This window comes from Pseudophryne corroboree, unplaced genomic scaffold, assembly GCF_028390025.1.
Source record: "Pseudophryne corroboree isolate aPseCor3 unplaced genomic scaffold, aPseCor3.hap2 scaffold_2579, whole genome shotgun sequence".
Lineage (NCBI taxonomy): Eukaryota > Metazoa > Chordata > Amphibia > Anura > Myobatrachidae > Pseudophryne > Pseudophryne corroboree.
The window spans coordinates 208-21,574 of record NW_026969239.1 but is presented as its reverse complement, the minus strand read 5'-3'; the positions used below and the strand labels follow the sequence as shown (position 1 = coordinate 21,574).

The 21,367-nt window shown below is 48.8% G+C and overlaps 13 non-coding genes across 13 annotated transcripts; 11 read left to right on the top strand and 2 right to left on the bottom strand.

Moving 5' to 3' along the window:
* The first annotated feature begins 321 nt into the window (after nucleotides 1-321).
* LOC135012630 (U1 spliceosomal RNA) lies at nucleotides 322-485 on the top strand. Its single transcript, XR_010211563.1, has one exon. It is a non-coding gene; the product is annotated as a U1 spliceosomal RNA (small nuclear RNA).
* Nucleotides 486-637: 152 nt separating this feature from the next.
* LOC135012649 (U1 spliceosomal RNA) lies at nucleotides 638-801 on the top strand. Its single transcript, XR_010211580.1, has one exon. It is a non-coding gene; the product is annotated as a U1 spliceosomal RNA (small nuclear RNA).
* Nucleotides 802-1,472: 671 nt separating this feature from the next.
* LOC135012632 (U1 spliceosomal RNA) lies at nucleotides 1,473-1,636 on the top strand. Its single transcript, XR_010211565.1, has one exon. It is a non-coding gene; the product is annotated as a U1 spliceosomal RNA (small nuclear RNA).
* Nucleotides 1,637-6,926: 5,290 nt separating this feature from the next.
* On the bottom strand, nucleotides 6,927-7,039 carry LOC135012664 (U5 spliceosomal RNA). The gene has a single exon (XR_010211593.1). It is a non-coding gene; the product is annotated as a U5 spliceosomal RNA (small nuclear RNA).
* Nucleotides 7,040-8,086: 1,047 nt separating this feature from the next.
* Nucleotides 8,087-8,203, top strand: LOC135012659 (U5 spliceosomal RNA). Its single transcript, XR_010211588.1, has one exon. It is a non-coding gene; the product is annotated as a U5 spliceosomal RNA (small nuclear RNA).
* A 286-nt stretch (nucleotides 8,204-8,489) lies between these two features.
* LOC135012656 (U5 spliceosomal RNA) lies at nucleotides 8,490-8,605 on the top strand. The gene has a single exon (XR_010211585.1). It is a non-coding gene; the product is annotated as a U5 spliceosomal RNA (small nuclear RNA).
* A 275-nt stretch (nucleotides 8,606-8,880) lies between these two features.
* On the top strand, nucleotides 8,881-8,993 carry LOC135012662 (U5 spliceosomal RNA). The gene has a single exon (XR_010211591.1). It is a non-coding gene; the product is annotated as a U5 spliceosomal RNA (small nuclear RNA).
* A 4,822-nt stretch (nucleotides 8,994-13,815) lies between these two features.
* On the bottom strand, nucleotides 13,816-13,979 carry LOC135012629 (U1 spliceosomal RNA). Its single transcript, XR_010211562.1, has one exon. It is a non-coding gene; the product is annotated as a U1 spliceosomal RNA (small nuclear RNA).
* Nucleotides 13,980-14,123: 144 nt separating this feature from the next.
* Nucleotides 14,124-14,239, top strand: LOC135012654 (U5 spliceosomal RNA). The gene has a single exon (XR_010211584.1). It is a non-coding gene; the product is annotated as a U5 spliceosomal RNA (small nuclear RNA).
* A 270-nt stretch (nucleotides 14,240-14,509) lies between these two features.
* On the top strand, nucleotides 14,510-14,625 carry LOC135012660 (U5 spliceosomal RNA). Its single transcript, XR_010211589.1, has one exon. It is a non-coding gene; the product is annotated as a U5 spliceosomal RNA (small nuclear RNA).
* Nucleotides 14,626-14,911: 286 nt separating this feature from the next.
* LOC135012658 (U5 spliceosomal RNA) lies at nucleotides 14,912-15,026 on the top strand. Its single transcript, XR_010211587.1, has one exon. It is a non-coding gene; the product is annotated as a U5 spliceosomal RNA (small nuclear RNA).
* Nucleotides 15,027-15,301: 275 nt separating this feature from the next.
* LOC135012657 (U5 spliceosomal RNA) lies at nucleotides 15,302-15,417 on the top strand. The gene has a single exon (XR_010211586.1). It is a non-coding gene; the product is annotated as a U5 spliceosomal RNA (small nuclear RNA).
* Nucleotides 15,418-17,833: 2,416 nt separating this feature from the next.
* LOC135012661 (U5 spliceosomal RNA) lies at nucleotides 17,834-17,946 on the top strand. The gene has a single exon (XR_010211590.1). It is a non-coding gene; the product is annotated as a U5 spliceosomal RNA (small nuclear RNA).
* The last annotated feature ends 3,421 nt before the right edge of the window (nucleotides 17,947-21,367 follow it).

Genomic DNA, 21,367 nt, shown 5'->3' with positions numbered 1-21,367 from the left:
CACGCTCCTTTTCTCTTTTCATATGCAGATGAGGGTTGAAGCCAACTTTGACCCACTGCTTGGATGACATCACTGTATGCAAATCCGTCTTCTGCAGAACTTCCCCCAGGAATGCTTGCACTAGTTGTTGCATTTGGTTTGTTGTTTGGGGGTGCTTCAGTTTTAGGCAGCCTTCTGCCCTCCCATGTTCATCTGAAAATATGTGTTCTCCCTGCAGTTGTTGTCCCCAGATGAGAGTTCCCTTGTGCTGCCTCAGTTGAATCTCCTTTACTTGACAGAGATGTGCATGAGCAGCGGCCCTCCCCAGCCCTATTCCAAATCATACTTATTTTGCATAGGAGATACCATGGTCATGAAGATTGTTCTCCCAGGGTGAGGTTCATTCATTGCATTTTGGGTATGCTGACCCCTGTGATTTCCCCAAATGTGGGAAACTTGACTGCATTATTTGTGGTAGTGGGGGACTGTGTTTGTGCTTTCCTCTGGTCAGCTCTGGTAAAAGTCAGATTTCTTTGTCTCAGATTTTCCTCTAGCCTTGTTCTTCTTTCGAGAATTCCCTTGTGCTGCCTCAGTTGGATCTCCTTCACTTGACAGGGGGGTGCCCGAGCAGCGACCCTCCCCAGCTCAAGCCCAACTCCTACTTACCTGCCAAGTGAGATACTATGATCAGGAAGGTGCTTCTACCAGGGCAAGGCTCACCCATTGCACTCTGGGTGTGCTGCTCCTACGATTTCCCCAAATGTGGGACACTTGACTGCATAATTTGTGTTTCCTCTGGTCGGCTACTCGTATAATTCAGATCTCTTTGTCTCAGGTCTCTCTCCAGCCTAGTTTGCTGTCTGTTTCCACTTCTCTTTTCTTGAGCCCCTGCCTTCTATGCCCTTGTGCACTCTCCTGACTTCTCCTGTCTGCTTACTTTGTGCCTTCCAACGCACAATGCAAACTACAGGTAGTGCTGCAGGGCCAACACCCTTTTACTTGCTTTACAGAGCAGCTCTGGAGCTGTTACAGTGCCCAGCTGCTGCAAGAAATCAGCTTGAATGCTTCAGGGGCTGGGGCATAGCCAACATGAGCTCCACACCGAAGGAGGGTGGAGGTGTTTAATGCGAACTAGGGGTCATCCAAGCGCCGCAAAAGACCGCCATGCCCTGCACACCCCTTTTTTCTTTTCATATGCAGACGAGGGTTGAAGCCAACTTTGACCCACTGCTTGGATGACATCACCATATGCAAATCCATCTGCTGCAGGCCTTCCCCCAGGAATGCTTGCACTAGTAGTTGCATTTGGTTTGTTGTTTGGGGGTGCTTCAGTTTTAGGCAGCCTTCTGCCCTCCCATGTTCATCTGAAAATATGTGTTCTCCCTGCAGTTGTTGTCCCCAGATGAGAGTTCCCTTGTGCTGCCTCAGTTGAATCTCCTTTACTTGACAGAGATGTGCCTGAGCAGCGGCCCTCCCCAGCCCTATCCCAAATCATACTTATTTTGCATAGGAGATACCATGGTCATGAAGATTGTTCTCCCATGGTGAGGTTCATTCATTGCATTCTGGGTATGCTGACCCCTGTGATTTCCCCAAATGTGGGAAACTCGACTGCATTATTTGTGGTAGTGGGGGACTGTGTTTGTGCTTTCCTCTGGTCAGCTCTGGTAAAAGTCAGATTTCTTTGTCTCAGATCTTCCTCTAGCCTTGTTCTTCTTTCGAGAGTTCCCTTGTGCTGCCTCAGTTGGATCTCCTTCACTTGACAGGGGGTGCCCAAGCAGCAATCCTCCACAGCTCTAGCCCAACTCCTACTTACCTGCCAGGTGAGATACTATGATCTTCACTGTTAGGGCAATCAGGATGTGGAATTCCCTGCCAGGGAAGGTGGTAATGGTGGACTCTGTAATTGGATTTAAAAAAGGAATGGATACATTTCTGAATGAAAAAGCTATCCAAGGTTATAATACTTAAAATATCAACATGGTTAATCCGGGGGTAACATGAGTTGTAGTAGTTAACTAGTCATAAAACATTATTCAGCAAGTATGTAGAATCATCACAACTTAAAACAGGTTGAACACGATGGGCAATTTGCCTCTTTTCAACCTCAAAAACTATATTACTATATGTTACTATATTACTATGTTACTGTAGTATACAGAACACCACAATGTAATGAGCAGTGATAGTGAGCACTGATGAGGATACTAGAACTGACACTGAGCAGCAAGATGCAGCACTGGACTATTAGTAATGTACTGTAGTATGCTGAGCACCACAATGCAGCACAAGACAATGAGCAGTGATACTGAGCACTGATGAGGATACTACTGAGAACTGACACTGAGCAGGAGAGACACACTACTAGTATTACTGAGCAGCAATAAGTAACCACTGATACTGAGCACTGATATTGAGATTTCCACTGAGAGAACATAGCCACGTCCTCTCCACTCTCTCTTCAATGCACGAGTAAAAATGGCGGCAACACGCAGCTCTTTATATGAAATCCGAATCTCGCGAGAATCCGACAGCGGGATGATGACATTTTCCCTTGTTCAGGTTTTCCGAGTCAGGCGGGAACAACCGAGCCTGCCTCGGACCAGTGTAAACCACGTGGAGTTCGTGGGGAATTCGGTTCTCGGAGAACCGAACCCGCTCCTCTCTACCTTATACCCATCAATTTTTTTATTTTCAATCTAAGCCCCTGCAGTTTTCTGTAAGCATCTGCTTCGCTATGATGATCAACAAGTCACAAGGGCAAACACTCAGGGCTTGAGGCGTAGATCTTAGGACCAGCTGCTACAAGCATGGCAGAGGTGTCACTATCACTGGTGACACCCAGAGAGGTGGCGAAGGAGATTGTAATGCAGTGCACGCAGATAAGCAGCGCAATGGTAAAAAGGAGGCATGGTTTCATAGGTAGGGGCGTGGCCTGGTGGCCTGAATCTACATTTTGTTGCTCCGGGTGTCCCGGGGGTTGGGGGCTGCACCCGGGGACTAGTGTGTGAGCGGTGCTGGCTCCTGCACAGTGACAGGACATGGCCACCCAGCATGACGCCTCCCTTCTTGACCATGCTGTAATTGCAGTCGCACTGCAGTTCAGCGTGATCATAAAAAATGGTGTAGCCTTCTGCTGGTGCAGACTGTATGTGCGCGCAGGAAGCCGCCACCATTTTTGTGATCACAGCGGCTGAATGTGATGTCATACAGCCGCTGTGACCACGCCCCCTGTGTCTCCTCCGTTGCAGACCCCATTTTGAAGCCTTGCCCCCGCACCGCTCCATCCCTGACTTGGAAATGGAGTGTTGCTGACCCCCCTCTCCCCCCCTGCCCCGATTGACAGGCAGAGGCGATCGCATTCTCTGCGGGGTGCCGCAGAAAATGCAGGCACATGCGTATGCTCTTAGCAATTTTTGCAGTTGGATCGCTTATTGTGATTGCAACCCAACCTGAATCAGGCCCTATTACCTATCACAATGCGCTGCGGGCAGTACAAAATTGGTTTAATATGGGAGAAAAACCCCCAGACCTGTGCTCCTTAACTGTACCTGATGGCTTGTGGAGCGGCTGCCCAGTAATCAGTGTCCACGCCAGTGCGCACACGGTCCACCCCCTACGGCCACGCTCCCCCTCATCAGCGGCCTCGTGATCCGGAAGGGCGGTGTGTGTGTGACTGACCTTAGGAAGAAACCGGAGCCTCCGCTGCAGTGATCCAGCAACCAGGGCACGGGAGTATACAGCGTCGCTGGGAGTGATGAAGCTGCAGTAAAGATGTCTATTAGACCTAGCCTGCTGCAGCCCTTGTAGATTCTCATAAAAAAAGTTCTTATTTTCTTGTCAAAATTAATAGCTAAGAATAGGCTGCCTGAGGCAGGCCCCTGTTAAGTGGCCTGCTACTGAAGGCACCAACTACAAACTGAGCTCCCTGTTCATGGAAGCGGGGTTATAGAGGAGAATGCGCTGAGCATCTTGGGAACAGTCAAAAGCTTTGAGCCGGTTGGTGCCTCAGATCAAGATCCTACTCTACACCCCAATGTGAATCCTTGTGGAGTCCAGTGTACCCCACAGAAGAAATTAATGTGTCACACCCATTGGCAGCAACCTTAGAATAGCTGCTGACGGGCACAATTGAGAAAGGAAGGGGGGGGGGACATTTGAATCCAGCACATAGATGCAATTCAAATATGTAATTTGAACCTTCCTATTTTAAAATATAATGGATGAACCTCACCCTGTGAGAACAATCTTCATGATATAGAGATCTCATATGCAAAATAAGTATGAGTTGGGATAGGGCTGGGGAGGGTGGCTGCTCGGGCAAGCCCCTCCCCCGTCAAGTTAAGGAGATTCAACTGAGGAGGCACAAGGGAACTCTCGTCTGGGGACAACAACTGCAGGGAGACCACATCTTTTCAGATGAACATGGGAGGGCGGAAGGCTGCCTAATACTGAAGCACCATCAAATATCAAACCATATGCAATAACTAGTACAAGCATTCCTGGGGGAAGGTCTGCAGGAGACGAATTTGCATACGGTGATGTCATCCAAGCAGTGGGCCAAACTTGGCTGGAACCCTCATCTGCATATGAAAAGAGAAAAGGGTTATGCAGGGCATGGCGGCCTTTTGCGGCGCTTGGATGACCCCTAGTTCGCATTAAACACCTCCATCCTCCTTCGGTGTGGGGCTCATGTTGGCTATGCCCCAGCCCCTGAAGCATTCAAGCTGATTTCTTGCAGCAGCTGGGCACTGTAACAGCTCCAGAGCTGCTCTGTAAGGCAAATAAAAGGGTGTGGGCCCTGCAGCACTACCTGTAGTTCGCATTGTGCGTTGGAAGGCACAAAGTAAGCAGACGGGAGAAGTCAGGATAGTGCGCAAGGGCATAGAAGGGAGCGGCTCAAGAAAAGAGAAGTGGAAACAGACAGCAAACTAGGCTGGAGAGAGACCTGAGACAAAGAGATCTGAATTATACGAGAGTCGACCAGAAGACGGATTTGCATACGGTGATGTCATCCAAGCAGTGGGCCAAAGTTGGCTGGAACCCTCATCTGCATATGAAAAGAGAAAAGGGGCATGCAGGGCATGGCGGCCTTTTGCGGTGCTTGGATGACCCCTAGTTCGCATTAAACACCCCCACCCTCCTTTGGTGTGGGGCTCATGTTGGCCATGCCCCATCCCCTGAAGCATTCAAGCTGATTTCTTGCAGCAGCTGGGCACTGTAACAGCTCCAGAGCTGTTCTGTAAGGCAAGTAAAAGGGTGTGGGCCCTGCAGCACCACCTGTAGTTCGCATTGTGCGTTGGAAGGCACAAAGTAAGCAGACGGGAGGAGAAGTCAGGACAGGATAGTGCGCAAGGGCATCCTTTTCTCTTAGTCCGTAGAGGATGCTGGGGTCACATTAAGAACCATGGGGTATAGACGGGATCCGCAAGAGACATGGGCACTTTAATACTTTCAAAGGGTGTGAACTGGCTCCTCCCTCTATGCCCCTCCTCCAGACTCCAGTTATAGGAACTGTGCCCAGGGAGACGGACATTTCGAGGAAAGGATTTATTGTTAAACTAAGGTGAGCATCTTACCAGCTCACACCTTAAGCATGCCGCAGAACGTGGCATTCAACAGAACACAAGCCAACGGCATGAACAATTGCAGCAAAAAGCTGACCAGAACCATAACACAACATGTGTATAACCACAAGTAATAACTGCAGACACAGTATGGACTGGGACGGGTGCCCAGCATCCTCTACGGACTAAGAGAAAAGGATTTACCGGTAGGTATTAAAATCCTATTTTCTCATACGACCTAGAGGATGCTGGGGTCACATTAAGAACCATGGGGTTATACCAAAGCTCTTGAACGGGTGGGAGAGTGCGTACGACTCTGCAGCACCGAATGACCCAACTTGAGGTTATCATCAGCCAAGGTATCAAACTTGTAAAACTTAGCAAAAGTGTTTACTAAATAGCTGCTCGGCAAAGTTGCAATGCCGAGACTCCCCGACCAGCTGCCCAGGATGAACCCACCTTTCTAGTAGAATGGGTCTTCACCTAATTCAGTAACGGCAATCCTGCCGTGGATTGAGCATGCTGAATCTTACCACAGATCCAGCGCATAATGGTCTACATGGAAGCAGGACACCCAATCCTGTTGGGAGCATACAGGACAAACAGAGCCTCTGTTTTCCTAATCTGAACCGTTCTGGTGACATAAATTTTCAAAGTTCTGACCACAGCCAGAGACTTTGACTTAACGAAGGTGTCAGTGGCCAAAGGCACCATGTGGAAAGATGAACCACCTTCGGCAGAAATTGTTGACGTGTCCTTAATTCTGCTCTATCTTCATGAAAGATCAAATAAAGGCTCTTGTGATACTGCATGGTTTGTACTGTTTTCCATGTGCTCCCAGATCTTTCAAGCAAGTAGCATGGTCAAGAAAGTTCTGTTTGAAAAGAAACAAACATTTACTGTCATTGTTATGCAAATAAACTTACATTAAAGCTAACAAGAAAGCACACTCGTTCTGTCTTTAAACTGATAAAAGAAACCCCAATAATATGGGCATACCTCCCAACTTTGTCGGCTCGCATAGAGGGACACACGCGCGGCGAAGTCGCGCGCGCTCCCAAAAAGGGCGTGGCCTAAGTAAAAGGGGGTGTGGCTTCGCGGGAGGACCCGCGATCGCGAGTCACGCCCCCGTTTTCGGCACTGAGGGGGCATGCCCAGCGCTCTGTGAGCCGCTGGCATGCCACCTCTCCCTCTGACTTCAGTGAATAGACGCTGTGCGCATGCGCACAGCGTCTATTCACCGCTGCTCTGCTAAGCAGGGCAGCGACAGACAGAGCCTCCCAATTGTCCTCCCCACCGCGGGACACTGCGGCCCGCAGGTGGGACAGCGGGACAGTCCCCAAAAAACGGGACTGTCCCGCGAAAATCGGGACAGTTGGGAGGTATGATATGGGGCATGCAAAAATTGAGATAAAACTCAGTTTTGCTCCTCTCCACGGAAATCTTTAATAAAAGGCGAAATATTTGTTAGTTCTGAAGAGAAACCAGAGCATGACCAAGATTCCACCTGTCGCCTGAGTGCCATGCCAGCAGTTCTCATTCAGCCAGGGCCGGCGCTACCACTAGGCAGCTTTGGGCAGCTGCCTATGGGCGGCGACCACTGGAGGGCGGCACTGCTTAGTGAACGAAAGTGAAAGAGAACACTTTTTTATCATGTGCCTCAGCAGAAACAGAGGAGCTGCTCGTGTGCGCCCAACACGTCTGTCTGACTCTGCCTTCAAAAGTGAGTTGACTGACTGTGTGCCTACTTCTGCAACCCTGCCGTGCCGCCGCCCCCCCACCTCTGCGATCATAACACATTCCACTATGTTATGTGGGCTATGTGCAGCCTGCTGCCGCCTGTGCTCCTGAGTCCGGGGTCCCGGGTCCCACAGTATCAGCCTATCACTGACTACCCGCCGCTCCCCCACGCGATGGTCTCCCGCGTCCCCCCCCATCACCCCTGCATTTGGGCACAGGGCACATGAAGGAGAGTCACCCGCTGGCCTGGTCCGCTCCGCATCACTGACTACCCGCCGCTCCCCCACGCGATGGTCTCCCGCGCCGCGTCCCCCCCCCCATCACCCCTGCATTTGGGCACAGGGCACATGAAGGAGAGTCACCCGCTGGCCTGGTCCGCACTGCTGCCGCATCGGGCGCCGCCTCTCCCTACAATCCAGTGCAAATTGTTATCCGCGCTACCCCCCCAATCCCGCGACCAGCTCCCGCATCAGTACCTGCTGCTGCCTCTTTTTGTGACAAGCGCCCCCACAGCTATTAGGCTCCCGCTGCACCCCCCCCCCCCCCCCTCCCCTCCTGTTAGCTTTAATGTAAGTTTATTTGCATAACAATGACAGTAAATGTTTGTTTCTTTTCAAACAGAACTTTCTTGACCATGCTACTTGCTTGAAAGATCTGGGAGCACATGGAATACAGTACAAACCATGCTTATAGCAAGGAGAAGCCAGGTGAGAAATCTGCTTTCATTCAAATTGGGCGCTCACTTTGATCTGAATGAGGACTGCTGGCACAGCACTCAGGCGACAGGTGGAATCTTGGTCATGCTCTGGTTTCTCTTCAGAACGAACAAATCTTTCGCCTTTTATTAAAGATTATCCGTGGAGAGGAGCAAAACTGAGTTTTATCTCAATTTTTGCATGCCCCATATTATTGGGGTTTCTTTTATCAGTTTAAAGACAGAACGAGTGTGCTTTCTTGTTAGCTTTAATGTAAGTTTATTTGCATAACAATGACAATAAATGTCTGTTTCTTTTCAAGCAGAACTTTCTTGACCATACTAATTGCTTGAAAGATCTGGGAGCACATGGAAAAGAGTACAAACCATGTTTATAGCAAGGGGAAGCCTGGTGACAAATCTGCTTTCTTTCTTTCAAATTGGGTGCTCACTTTGAGCTGAATGAGGACTGCTGGCATGGCACTCAGGCGACAGGTGGAATCTTGGTCATGCTCTGGTTTCTCTTCAGAACGAACAAATCTTTCGCCTTTTACTAAAGATTTCCGTGGAGAGGAGCAAAACTGAGTTTTATCTCAATTTTTGCATGCCCCATCTTATTGGGGTTTTATTTTATCTGTTTAAAGATAGAACGAGTGTGCTTTAATGTAAGCTCATTTGCATAGAAATTACAGTAAATGTTTGTTTCTTTTCAAACAGAACTTTCTTGACCACACTAATTGCTTGAAAGATCTGGGAGCACATGGAAAAGAGTACAAACCATGTTTATAGCAAGGGGAAGCCTGGTGAGAAATCTGCTTTCTTTCATTCAAATTGGGTGCTCACTTTCAGCTGAATGAGAACTGCTGGCATGGCACTCAGGCGACAGATGGAATCTTGGTCATGCTCTGGTTTCTCTTCAGAACTAACAAATATTTCGCCTTTTATTAAAGATTTCCGTGGAGAGGAGCAAAACTGAGTTTTATCTCAATTTTTGCATGCCCCATATCATACCTCCCAACTGTCCCGATTTTCGCGGGACAGTCCCGTTTTTTGGGGACTGTCCCGCTGTCCCACCTGCGGGCCGCAGTGTCCCGCGGTGGGGAGGACAATTGGGAGGCTCTGTCTGTCGCTGCCCTGCTTAGCAGAGCAGCGGTGAATAGACGCTGTGCGCATGCGCACAGCGTCTATTCACTGAAGTCAGAGGGAGAGGTGGCATGCCAGCGGCTCACAAAGCGCTGGGCATGCCCCCTCAGTGCCGAAAACGGGGGCGTGACTCGCGATCGCGGGTCCTCCCGCGAAGCCACGCCCCCTTTTACTTAGGCCACGCCCTTTTGGGAGCGCGCGCGACTTCGCCGCGCGTGTGTCCCTCTTTGCGAGCCGACAAAGTTGGGAGGTATGCCCATATTATTGGGGTTTCTTTTATCAGTTTAAAGACAGAACGAGTGTGCTTTCTTGTTAGCTTTAATGTAAGTTTATTTGCATAACAATGACAGTAAATGTTTGTTTCTTTTCAAACAGAACTTTCTTGACCATGCTACTTGCTTGAAAGATCTGGGAGCACATGGAAAACAGTACAAACCATGCAGTATCACAAGAGCCTTTATTTGATCTTTCATGAAGATAGAGCAGAATTGAGGACACGTCAACAATTTCTGCCGAAGGTGGTTCATCTTTCCACATGGTGCCTTTGGCCACTGACACCTTCGTTGAGTCAAAGTCTCTGGCTGTGGTCAGAACTTTGAAAATTTATGTCACCAGAACGGTTCAGATTAGGAAAACAGAGGCTCTGTTTGTCCTGTATGCTCCCAACAGGATTGGGTGTCCTGCTTCCATGCAGACCATTATGCGCTGGATCTGTGGTAAGATTCAGCATGCTCATTCCACGGCAGGATTGCCGTTACTGATTTAGGTGAAGACCCATTCTACTAGAAAGGTGGGTTCATCCTGGGCAGCTGGTCGGGGAGTCTCGGCATTGCAACTTTGCCGAGCAGCTATTTAGTAAACACTTTTGCTAAGTTTTACAAGTTTGATACCTTGGCCGATGATAACCTCAAGTTGGGTCATTCGGTGCTGCAGAGTCGTACGCACTCTTCCACCCGTTCAAGAGCTTTGGTATAACCCCATGGTTCTTAATGTGACCCCAGCATCCTCTAGGTCGTATGAGAAAATAGGATTTTAATACCTACCGGTAAATCCTTTTCTCTTAGTCTGTAGAGGATGCTGGGCACCCGTCCCAGTCCATACTGTGTCTGCATTTATTACTTGTGGTTATACACATGTTGTGTTATGGTTCTGGTCAGCTTTTTGCTGCAATTGTTCATGCCGTTGGCTTGTGTTCTGTTGAATGCCATGTTCTGCGGCATGCTTAAGGTGTGAGCTGGTAAGATGCTCACCTTAGTTTAACAATAAATCCTTTCCTCGAAATGTCCGTCTCCCTGGGCACAGTTCCTATAACTGGAGTCTGGAGGAGGGGCATAGAGGGAGGAGCCAGTTCACACCCTTTGATAGTCTTAAAGTGCCCATGTCTCTTGCGGATCCCGTCTATACCCCATGGTTCTTAATGTGACCCCAGCATCCTCTACGGACTAAGAGAAAAGGATGCCCTTGCGCACTATCCTGACTTCTCCTCCCGTCTGCTTACTTTGTGCCTTCCAACGCACAATGCAAACTACAGGTGGTGCTGCAGGGCCCACACCCTTTTACTTGCCTTACAGAACAGCTCTGGAGCTGTTACAGTGCCCAGCTGCTGCCAGAAATCAGCTTGAATGCTTCAGGGGATGGGGCATGGCCAACATGAGCCCCACACCAAAGGAGGGTGGGGGTGTTTAATGAGAACTAGGGGTCATCCAAGCACTGCAAAAGGCCGCCATGCCCTGCACGCCCCTTTTCTCTTTTCATATGCAGATGAGGGTTCCAGCCAACTTTGGCCCACTGCTTGGATAACATCACTGTATGCAAATCCGTCTGCTGCAGACCTTCCCCCAGGAATGCTTGTACTAGATGTTGCATATGGTTTGATATTTGATGGTGCTTCAGTATTAGGCAGCCTTCCGCCCTCCCATGTTCATCTGAAAAGATGTGGTCTCCCTGCAGTTGTTGTCCCCAGACGAGAGTTCCCTTGTGCTTCCTCAGTTGAATCTCCTTAACTTGACGGGGGAGGGGCTGCCCGAGCAGCCACCCTCCCCAGCCCTATCCCAACTCATACTTATTTTGCATATGAGATCTCTTGATCATGAAGATTGTTCTCACAGGGTGAGGTTCATCCATTATATTTTAAAATAGGAAGGTACAAATTACATATTTGAATTGCATTTATGTGCTGGATTCAAATGTCCCCCCCCCCCCTTCCATTCTCAATTGTGCCCGTCAGCAGCTATTCTAAGGTTGCTGCCAATGGGTGTGACACATTAATTTCTTCTGTGGGGTACACTGGACTCCACAAGGATTCACATTGGGGTGTAGAGTAGGATCTTGATCTGAGGCACCAACCGGCTCAAAGCTTTTGACTGTTCCCAAGATGCTCAGTGCATTCTCCTCTATAACCCCGCTTCCATGAACAGGGAGCTCAGTTTGTAGTTGGTGCCTTCAGTAGCAGGCCACTTAACAGGGGCCTGCCTCAGGCAGCCTATTCTTAGCTATAAATTTTGACAAGAAAAGAAGAACTTGTTTTATGAGAATCTACAAGGGCTGCAGCAGGCTAGGTCTAATAGACATCTTTACTGCAGCTTCATCACTCCCAGCGGCGCTGTATACTCCCATGCCCTGGTTGCTGGGTCACTGCAGCGGAGGCTCCGGTTTCATCCTAAGGTCAGTCACACACACACCACCCTTCCGGATCACGAGGCCGCTGATGAAGGGGAGCGTGGCCGTAGGGGGTGGACCGTGTGCGCACAAGCGTGGACACTGATTACTGGGCAGCCGCTCCACTAGCCACCAGGTACAGTTAAGGAGCACAGGTCTGGGGGTTTTTCTCCTATATTAACCCAATTTTGTACTGCCCGCAGCGCATTGTGATAGGTATTAGGGCCTGATTCAGGTTGGATTGCAATCACAATAAGCGATCCAACTGCAAAAATTGCTAAGAGCATACGCATGTGCCTGCATTTTCTGCGGCACCCCGCAGAGAATGCGATCGCCTCTGCCTGTCAATCGAGGCGGGGGGGGGGGATAGGTGGGTCAGCAACACTCCATTTCCAAGTCAGGGATGGAGCGGTGCGGGGGCAAGGCTTCAAAATGGGGTCTGCAACGGAGGAGACACAGGGGGCGTGGTCACAGCGGCTGTATGACATCACATTCAGCCGCTGTGATCACAAAAATGGTGGCGGCTTCCTGCGCGCACATACAGTCTGCACCAGCAGGAGGCTACACCATTTTTTATGATCACGCTGAACTGCAGTGCGACTGCAATTACAGCATGGTCAAGAAGGGAGGCGTCATGCTGGGTGGCCATGCCCTTTCACTGTGCAGGAGCCAGCACCGCTCACACACTAGTCCCCGGGTGCAGCCCCCAACCCCCGGGACACCCGGAGCAACAAAATGTAGATTCAGGCCACCAGGCCATGCCCCTACCTATGAAACCATGCCTCCTTTTTACCATTGCGCTGCTTATCTGCGCGCACTGCATTACAATCTCCCTCGCCACCTCTCTGGGTGTCACCAGTGATAGTGACACCTCTGCCATGCTTGTAGCAGCTGGTCCTAAGATCTACGCCTCAAGCCCTGAGTGTTTGCCCTTGTGACTTGTTGATCATCATAGCGAAGCAGATGCTTACAGAAAACTGCAGGGGCTTAGATTGAAAATATAAAAATTGATAGGTATAAGGTAGAGAGGAGCGGGTTCGGTTCTCCGAGAACCGAATTCCCCACGAACTCCACGTTGTTTACACTGGTCCGAGGCAGGCTCGGTTGTTCCCGCCTGACTCGGAAAACCTGAACAAGGGAAAATGTCATCATCCCGCTGTCGGATTCTCGCGAGATTCGGATTCCATATAAAGAGCTGCGCGTTGCCGCCATTTTTACTCGTGCATTGAAGATAGAGCGGAATGGACGTGGCTATGTTCTCTCAGTGGAATTCTCAATATCAGTGCTCAGTATCAGTGGTTACTTATTGCTGCTCAGTAATACTAGTAGTGTGTCTCTCCTGCTCAGTGTCAGTTCTCAGTAGTATCCTCATCAGTGCTCAGTATCACTGCTCATTGTCTTGTGCTGCATTGTGGTGCTCAGCATACTACAGTACATTACTAATAGTCCAGTGCTGCATCTTGCTGCTCAGTGTCAGTTCTAGTATCCTCATCAGTGCTCACTATCACTGTTTATTGCATTTTGGTTTTCTGTATACTACAGTAACATAGTAATATAGTAACATATAGTAACATAGTTTTTGAGGTTGAATAGAGGCAAATTGCCCATCGTGTTCAACCTGTTTTAAGTTGTGATGATTCTACATACTTGCTGAATAATGTTTTATGACTAGTTAGCTACTATAACTCATGTTACCCCCGGATTAACCATGTTGATATTTTAAGTATTATAACCTTGGATAGCTTTTTCATTCAGAAATGTATCCATTCCTTTTTTAAATCCAATTACAGAGTCCGCCATTACCACCTTCCCTGGCAGGGAATTCCACATCCTGATTGCCCTAACAGTGAAGATCATAGTATCTCACCTGGCAGGTAAGTAGGAGTTCGGCTAGAGCTGTGGAGGATTGCTGCTCCGGGCACCCCCTGTCAAGTGAAGGAGATCCAACTGAGGCAGCACAAGGGAACTCTCGAAAGAAGAACAAGGCTAGAGGAAGATCTGAGACAAAGAAATCTGACTTTTACCAGAGCTAACCAGAGGAAAGCACAAACACAGTCCCCCACTACCACAAATAATGCAGTCGAGTTTCCCACATTTGGGGAAATCACAGGGGTCAGCATACCCAGAATGCAATGAATGAACCTCACCCTGGGAGAACAATCTTCATGACCATGGTATCTCCTATGCAAAATAAGTATGATTTGGGATAGGGCTGGGGAGGGCCGCTGCTCAGGCACATCTCTGTCAAGTAAAGGAGATTCAACTGAGGCAGCACAAGGGAACTCTCATCTGGGGACAACAACTGCAGGGAGAACACATATTTTCAGATGAAAATCTTGGTCATGCTCTGGTTTCTCTTCAGAACGAACAAATCTTTCGCCTTTTACTAAAGATTTCCGTGGAGAGGAGCAAAACTGAGTTTTACCTCAATTTTTGCATGCCCCATCTTTTTGGGGTTTCTTTTATCGGTTTAAAGATAGAATGAGTGTGCTTTAATGAAAGCTCATTTGCATAGAAATTACAGTAAATGTTTGTTTCTTTTCAAAGAGAACTTTCTTGACCATGCTACTTGCTTGAAAGATCTGGGAGCACATGGAATACAGTACAAACCATGCTTATAGCAAGGAGAAGCCAGGTGAGAAATCTGCTTTCTTTCAAATTGGGCGCTCACTTTGATCTGAATGAGGACTGCTGGCATGGCACTCAGGCGACAGGTGGAATCTTGGTCATGGTCTGGTTTTTCTTCAGAATGAGCAAATCTTTCGCCTTTTATTAAAGATTTCCGTGGAGAGGAGCAAAACTGAGTTTTATCTCAATTTTTGCATGCCCCATATTATTGGGGTTTCTTTTATCAGTTTAAAGACAGAACGAGTGTGCTTTCTTGTTAGCTTTAATGTAAGTTTATTTGTATAACAATGACAGTAAATGTCTGTTTCTTTTCAAGCAGAACTTTCTTGACCATACTAATTGCTTGAAAGATCTGGGAGCACATGGAAAAGAGTACAAACCATGCTTATAGCAAGGGGAAGCCTGGTGAGAAATCTGCTTTCTTTCTTTCAAATTGGGTGCTCACTTTGAGCTGAATGAGGACTGCTGGCATGGCACTCAGGCGACAGGTGGAATCTTGGTCATGCTCTGGTTTCTCTTCAGAACGAACAAATCTTTGCCTTTTACTAAAGATTTCCGTGGAGAGGAGCAAAACTGAGTTTTATCTCAAATTTTGCATGCCCCATCTTATTGGGGTTTTATTTTATCGGTTTAAAGATAGAACGAGTGTGCTTTAATGTAAGCTCATTTGCATAGAAATGACAGTAAATGTTTGTTTCTTTTCAAACAGAACTTTCTTGACTATACTAATTGCTTGAAAGATCTGGGAACACATGGAAAAGAGTACAAACCATGTTTATAGCTAGGGGAAGCCTGGTGAGAAATCTGCTTTCTTTCTTTCAAATTGGGTGCTCACTTTGAGCTGAATGAGAACTGCTGGCATGGCACTCAGGCGACAGGTGGAATCTTGGTCATGCTCTGGTTTCTCTTCAGAACGAACAAATCTTTCGCCTTTTACTAAAGATTTCCGTGGAGAGGAGCAAAACTGAGTTTTATCTCATTTTTTCCTTGCCCCATCTTATTGGGGTTTTATTTTATCTGTTTAAAGATAGAACGAGTGTGCTTTAATGTAAGCTCATTTGCATAGAAATTACAGTAAATGTTTGTTTCTTTTCAAACAGAACTTTCTTGACCACACTAATTGCTTGAAAGATCTGGGAGCACATGGAAAAGAGTACAAACCATGTTTATAGCAAGGGGAAGCCTGGTGAGAAATCTGCTTTCTTTCATTCAAATTGGGTGCTCACTTTCAGCTGAATGCAGGGCCGGTGCAAGGTTCCTCGGCACCCTAGGCAAATCTTCATCGCCCCCCCCAATGCCCGGCCTCTCAGGTGAAACAGTGCGTAGGTAGCGTCTTCTAAGCTCCTTTTAAGCTTTATAAATATATACAATATACTCCTGTACTTGTGCGCAGCACTTGCGCAGAAATAGCTTAACAACGTTTCGGATGCTTTGATATTGAATCTTTAATATTGGATGTTTTGTCAAAAGATGCAACATTAAAGCATCTGAAAAGTTGATAAGCTACAGTTGTATTTCCGCATATGTGCATACTGTACTTCTTTGAAACATGTGGAGTGCCACCCATAAATACAGGAGTGCCACCCATAAATACATATATATATAGTATATACATACATAATAATTTTGACACATCCTCCAACACCGCTACACCAGTTCCCCAGTCCCCCCCAAGCCCTAGATGCTTGTACAAAGTTAAAAAAAAAAACCTCTGCAGGGTGGTGTGTTTATTAAATGTGACGTTTCAGGGACCGTATCCCCTATCTTGAAGAAGGGGAACGGTCCCCAAATGTCACATTTAATAAACAACACACCCTGCACAGGGTTTTTTTTCCACTTTGTACAAGCCTCTGAGTGCCGCCAGCTATTTGGATACCATATGCATGTGAGCATGTACCCTTATGGAGTGACAGAGGAAACAGGTTACTATATATATATATATATATATATATATATATAGTGGAAAGGAAATCAGCGGCACTCAGCAGACTGTTGTAAAGTAAAAAAGTCTTTAATCCGGTCCATATATATATATCTAAAAAGATCTATCAAGATAGATGTACTGTGTTTATACATAGATGGATATACTGTGTTGTGTGTATATGTGTGTATATATGTGTATATATATATATATATACACACACACACGTGTATATTACTGTGGCCGTTTATTGTGGCCACCTACAGACAGCTGCCACCTCTCAGGCACTAGAGAGGCGCAGCTGCTGCAGAACCTATTGCCTTTCACATAAATTAAATAAGAAGAGGCAGAGGGGGGGGAAGAAGTGAACCTAGCTACAAGATGCAGGAGGGGGGGGGGGGAGCAGCGGGAGCCTAATAGCTGTGGGGGAGCTGGTAATAAGAAGAGGCAGAGGGGGGGGGGGGGAAAGAAGTGAACCTAGCTACAAGATGCAGGAGGGGGGGGGGAGCAACGGGAGCCTAATAGCTGTGGGGGAGCTGGTAATTAGAAGAGGCAGAGGTGGGGGGGGAGAAGTGAACATAGCTACAAGATGCAGAAGGGGGGGAGAAGTGAACATAGCTACAAGATGCAGAAGGGGGGGGAGAAGTGAACAAAGCTACAAGATGCAGAAGGGGGGGGGGGAAGTGAACAAAGCTACAAGATGCAGGAGGGGAGGGGGGGGGGTGCAGCGGGAGCCTAATAGCTGTGGGGGCGCTTGTCACAAAAAGAGGCAGCAGCAGGTACTGATGCGGGAGCCGGTCGCGGGATTGGGGGGGTAGCGCGGATAACAATTTGCACTGGATTGTAGGGAGAGACGGCGCCCGATGCGGCAGCAGTGCGGACCAGGCCAGCGGGTGACTCTCCTTCATGTGCCCTGTGCCCAAATGCAGGGGTGATGGGGGGGGGGGACGCGGCGCGGGAGACCATCGCGTGGGGGAGCGGCGGGTAGTCAGTGATGCGGAGCGGACCAGGCCAGCGGGTGACTCTCCTTCATGTGCCCTGTGCCCAAATGCAGGGGTGATGGGGGGGGACGCGGGAGACCATCGCGTGGGGGAGCGGCGGGTAGTCAGTGATAGGCTGATACTGTGGGACCCGGGACCCCGGACTCAGGAGCACAGGCGGCAGCAGGCTGCACATAGCCCACATAACATAGTGGAATGTGTTATGATCGCAGAGGTGGGGGGGCGGCGGCACGGCAGGGTTGCAGAAGTAGGCACACAGTCAGTCAACTCACTTTTGAAGGCAGAGTCAGACAGACGTGGTGGGCGCACACGAGCAGCTCCTCTGTTTCTGCTGAGGCACATGATAAAAAAGTGTTCTCTTTCACTTTCGTTCACTAAGCAGTGCCGCCCTCCAGTGGTCGCCGCCCATAGGCAGCTGCCTAAAGCTGCCTAGTGGTAGCGCCGGCCCTGGCTGAATGAGAACTGCTGGCATGGCACTCAGGCGACAGGTGGAATCTTGGTCATGCTCTGGTTTCTCTTCAGAACTAACAAATATTTCGCCTTTTATTAAAGATTTCCGTGGAGAGGAGCAAAACTGAGTTTTATCTCAATTTTTGCATGCCCCATATCATACCTCCCAACTGTCCCGATTTTCGCGGGACAGTCCCGTTTTTTGGGGACTGTCCCGCTGTCCCACCTGCGGGCCGCAGTGTCCCGCGGTGGGGAGGACAGTTGGGAGGCTCTGTCTGTCGCTGCCCTGCTTAGCAGAGCAGCGGTGAATAGACGCTGTGCGCATGCGCACAGCGTCTATTCACTGAAGTCAGAGGGAGAGGTGGCATGCCAGCGGCTCACAGAGCGCTGGGCATGCCCCCTCAGTGCCGAAAACGGGGGCGTGACTCGCGATCGCGGTTCCTCGCGCGAAGCCACACCCCCTTTTACTTAGGCCACGCCCTTTTTGGGAGCGCGCGCGACTTCGCCACGCGTGTGTCCCTCTATGCGAGCCGACAAAGTTGGGAGGTATGCCCATATTATTGGGGTTTCTTTTATCAGTTTAAAGACAGAACGAGTGTGCTTTCTTGTTAGCTTTAATGTAAGTTTATTTGCATAACAATGACAGTAAATGTTTGTTTCTTTTCAAACAGAACTTTCTTGACCATGCTACTTGCTTGAAAGATCTGGGAGCACATGGAAAACAGTACAAACCATGCAGTATCACAAGAGCCTTTATTTGATCTTTCATGAAGATAGAGCAGAATTGAGGACACGTCAACAATTTCTGCCGAAGGTGGTTCATCTTTCCACATGGTGCCTTTGGCCACTGACACCTTCGTTGAGTCAAAGTCTCTGGCTGTGGTCAGAACTTTGAAAATTTATGTCACCAGAACGGTTCAGATTAGGAAAACAGAGGCTCTGTTTGTCCTGTATGCTCCCAACAGGATTGGGTGTCCTGCTTCCATGCAGACCATTATGCGCTGGATCTGTGGTAAGATTCAGCATGCTCATTCCACGGCAGGATTGCCGTTACTGAATTAGGTGAAGACCCATTCTACTAGAAAGGTGGGTTCATCCTGGGCAGCTGGTCGGGGAGTCTCGGCATTGCAACTTTGCCGAGCAGCTATTTAGTAAACACTTTTGCTAAGTTTTACAAGTTTGATACCTTGGCCGATGATAACCTCAAGGTGGGTCATTCGGTGCTGCAGAGTCGTACGCACTCTTCCACCCGTTCAAGAGCTTTGGTATAACCCCATGGTTCTTAATGTGACCCCAGCATCCTCTAGGTCGTATGAGAAAATAGGATTTTAATACCTACCGGTAAATCCTTTTCTCTTAGTCTGTAGAGGATGCTGGGCACCCGTCCCAGTCCATACTGTGTCTGCAGTTATTACTTGTGGTTATACACATGTTGTGTTATGGTTCTGGTCAGCTTTTTGCTGCAATTGTTCATGCCGTTGGCTTGTGTTCTGTTGAATGCCACGTTCTGCGGCATGCTTAAGGTGTGAGCTGGTAAGATGCTCACCTTAGTTTAACAATAAATCCTTTCCTCGAAATGTCCGTCTCCCTGGGCACAGTTCCTATAACAGGAGTCTGGAGGAGGGGCATAGAGGGAGGAGCCAGTTCACACCCTTTGATAGTCTTAAAGTGCCCATGTCTCTTGCGGATCCCGTCTATACCCCATGGTTCTTAATGTGACCCCAGCATCCTCTACGGACTAAGAGAAAAGGATGCCCTTGCGCACTATCCTGACTTCTCCTCCCGTCTGCTTACTTTGTGCCTTCCAACGCACAATGCGAACTACAGGTGGTGCTGTAGGGCCCACACCCTTTTACTTGCCTTACAGAACAGCTCTGGAGCTGTTACAGTGCCCAGCTGCTGCAAGAAATCAGCTTGAATGCTTCAGGGGATGGGGCATGGCCAACATGAGCCCCACACCAAAGGAGGGTGGGGGTGTTTAATGAGAACTAGGGGTCATCCAAGCACTGCAAAAGGCCGCCATGCCCTGCACGCCCCTTTTCTCTTTTCATATGCAGATGAGGGTTCCAGCCAACTTTGGCCCACTGCTTGGATAACATCACTGTATGCAAATCCGTCTGCTGCAGACCTTCCCCCAGGAATGCTTGTACTAGATGTTGCATATGGTTTGATATTTGATGGTGCTTCAGTATTAGGCAGCCTTCCGCCCTCCCATGTTCATCTGAAAAGATGTGGTCTCCCTGCAGTTGTTGTCCGCAGACGAGAGTTCCCTTGTGCTTCCTCAGTTGAATCTCCTTAACTTGACGGGGGAGGGGCTGCCAGAGCAGACACCCTCCCCAGCCCTATCCCAACTCATACTTATTTTGCATATGAGATTTCTTGATCATGAAGATTGTTCTCACAGGGTGAGGTTCATCCATTATATTTTAAAATAGGAAGGTACAAATTACATATTTGAATTGCATTTATGTGCTGGATTCAAATGTCCCCCCCCCCCCCCCTTCCATTCTCAATTGTGCCCGTCAGCAGCTATTCTAAGGTTGCTGCCAATGGGTGTGACACATTTATTTCTTCTGTGGGGTACACTGGACTCCACAAGGATTCACATTGGGGTGTAGAGTAGGATCTTGATCTGAGGCACCAACCGGCTCAAAGCTTTTGACTGTTCCCAAGATGCTCAGTGCATTCTCCTCTATAACCCCGCTTCCATGAACAGGGAGCTCAGTTTGTAGTTGGTGCCTTCAGTAGCAGGCCACTTAACAGGGGCCTGCCTCAGGCAGCCTATTCTTAGCTATAAATTTTGACAAGAAAAGAAGAACTTTTTTTATGAGAATCTACAAGGGCTGCAGCAGGCTAGGTCTAATAGACATCTTTACTGCAGCTTCATCACTCCCAGCGGCGCTGTATACTCCCGTGCCCCGGTTGCTGGGTCACTGCAGCGGAGGCTCCGCTTTCATCCTAAGGTCAGTCACACACACACCACCCTTCCGGATCACGAGGCCGCTGATGAAGGGGAGCGTGGCCGTAGGGGGTGGACCGTGTGCGCACTGGCGTGGACACTGATTACTGGGCAGCCGCTCCACTAGCCACCAGGAACAGTTAAGGAGCACAGGTCTGGGGGTTTTTCTCCTATATTAACCCAATTTTGTACTGCCCGCAGCGCATTGTGATAGGTAATAGGGCCTGATTCAGGTTGGATTGCAATCACAATAAGCGATCCAACTGCAAAAATTGCTAAGAGCATACGCATGTGCCTGCATTTTCTGCGGCACCCCGCAGAGAATGCGATCGCCTCTGCCTGTCAATCAGGGCGGGGGGGGGGGGGGATAGGTGGGTCAGCAACACTCCATTTCCAAGTCAGGGATGGAGCGGTGCGGGTGCAAGGCTTCAAAATGGGGTCTGCAACGGAGGAGACACAGGGGGCGTGGTCACAGCGGCTGTATGACATCACATTCAGCCGCTGTGATCACAAAAATGGTGGCGGCTTCCTGCGCGCACATACAGTCTGCACCAGCAGGAGGCTACACCATTTTTTATGATCACGCTGAACTGCAGTGCGACTGCAATTACAGCATGGTCAAGAAGG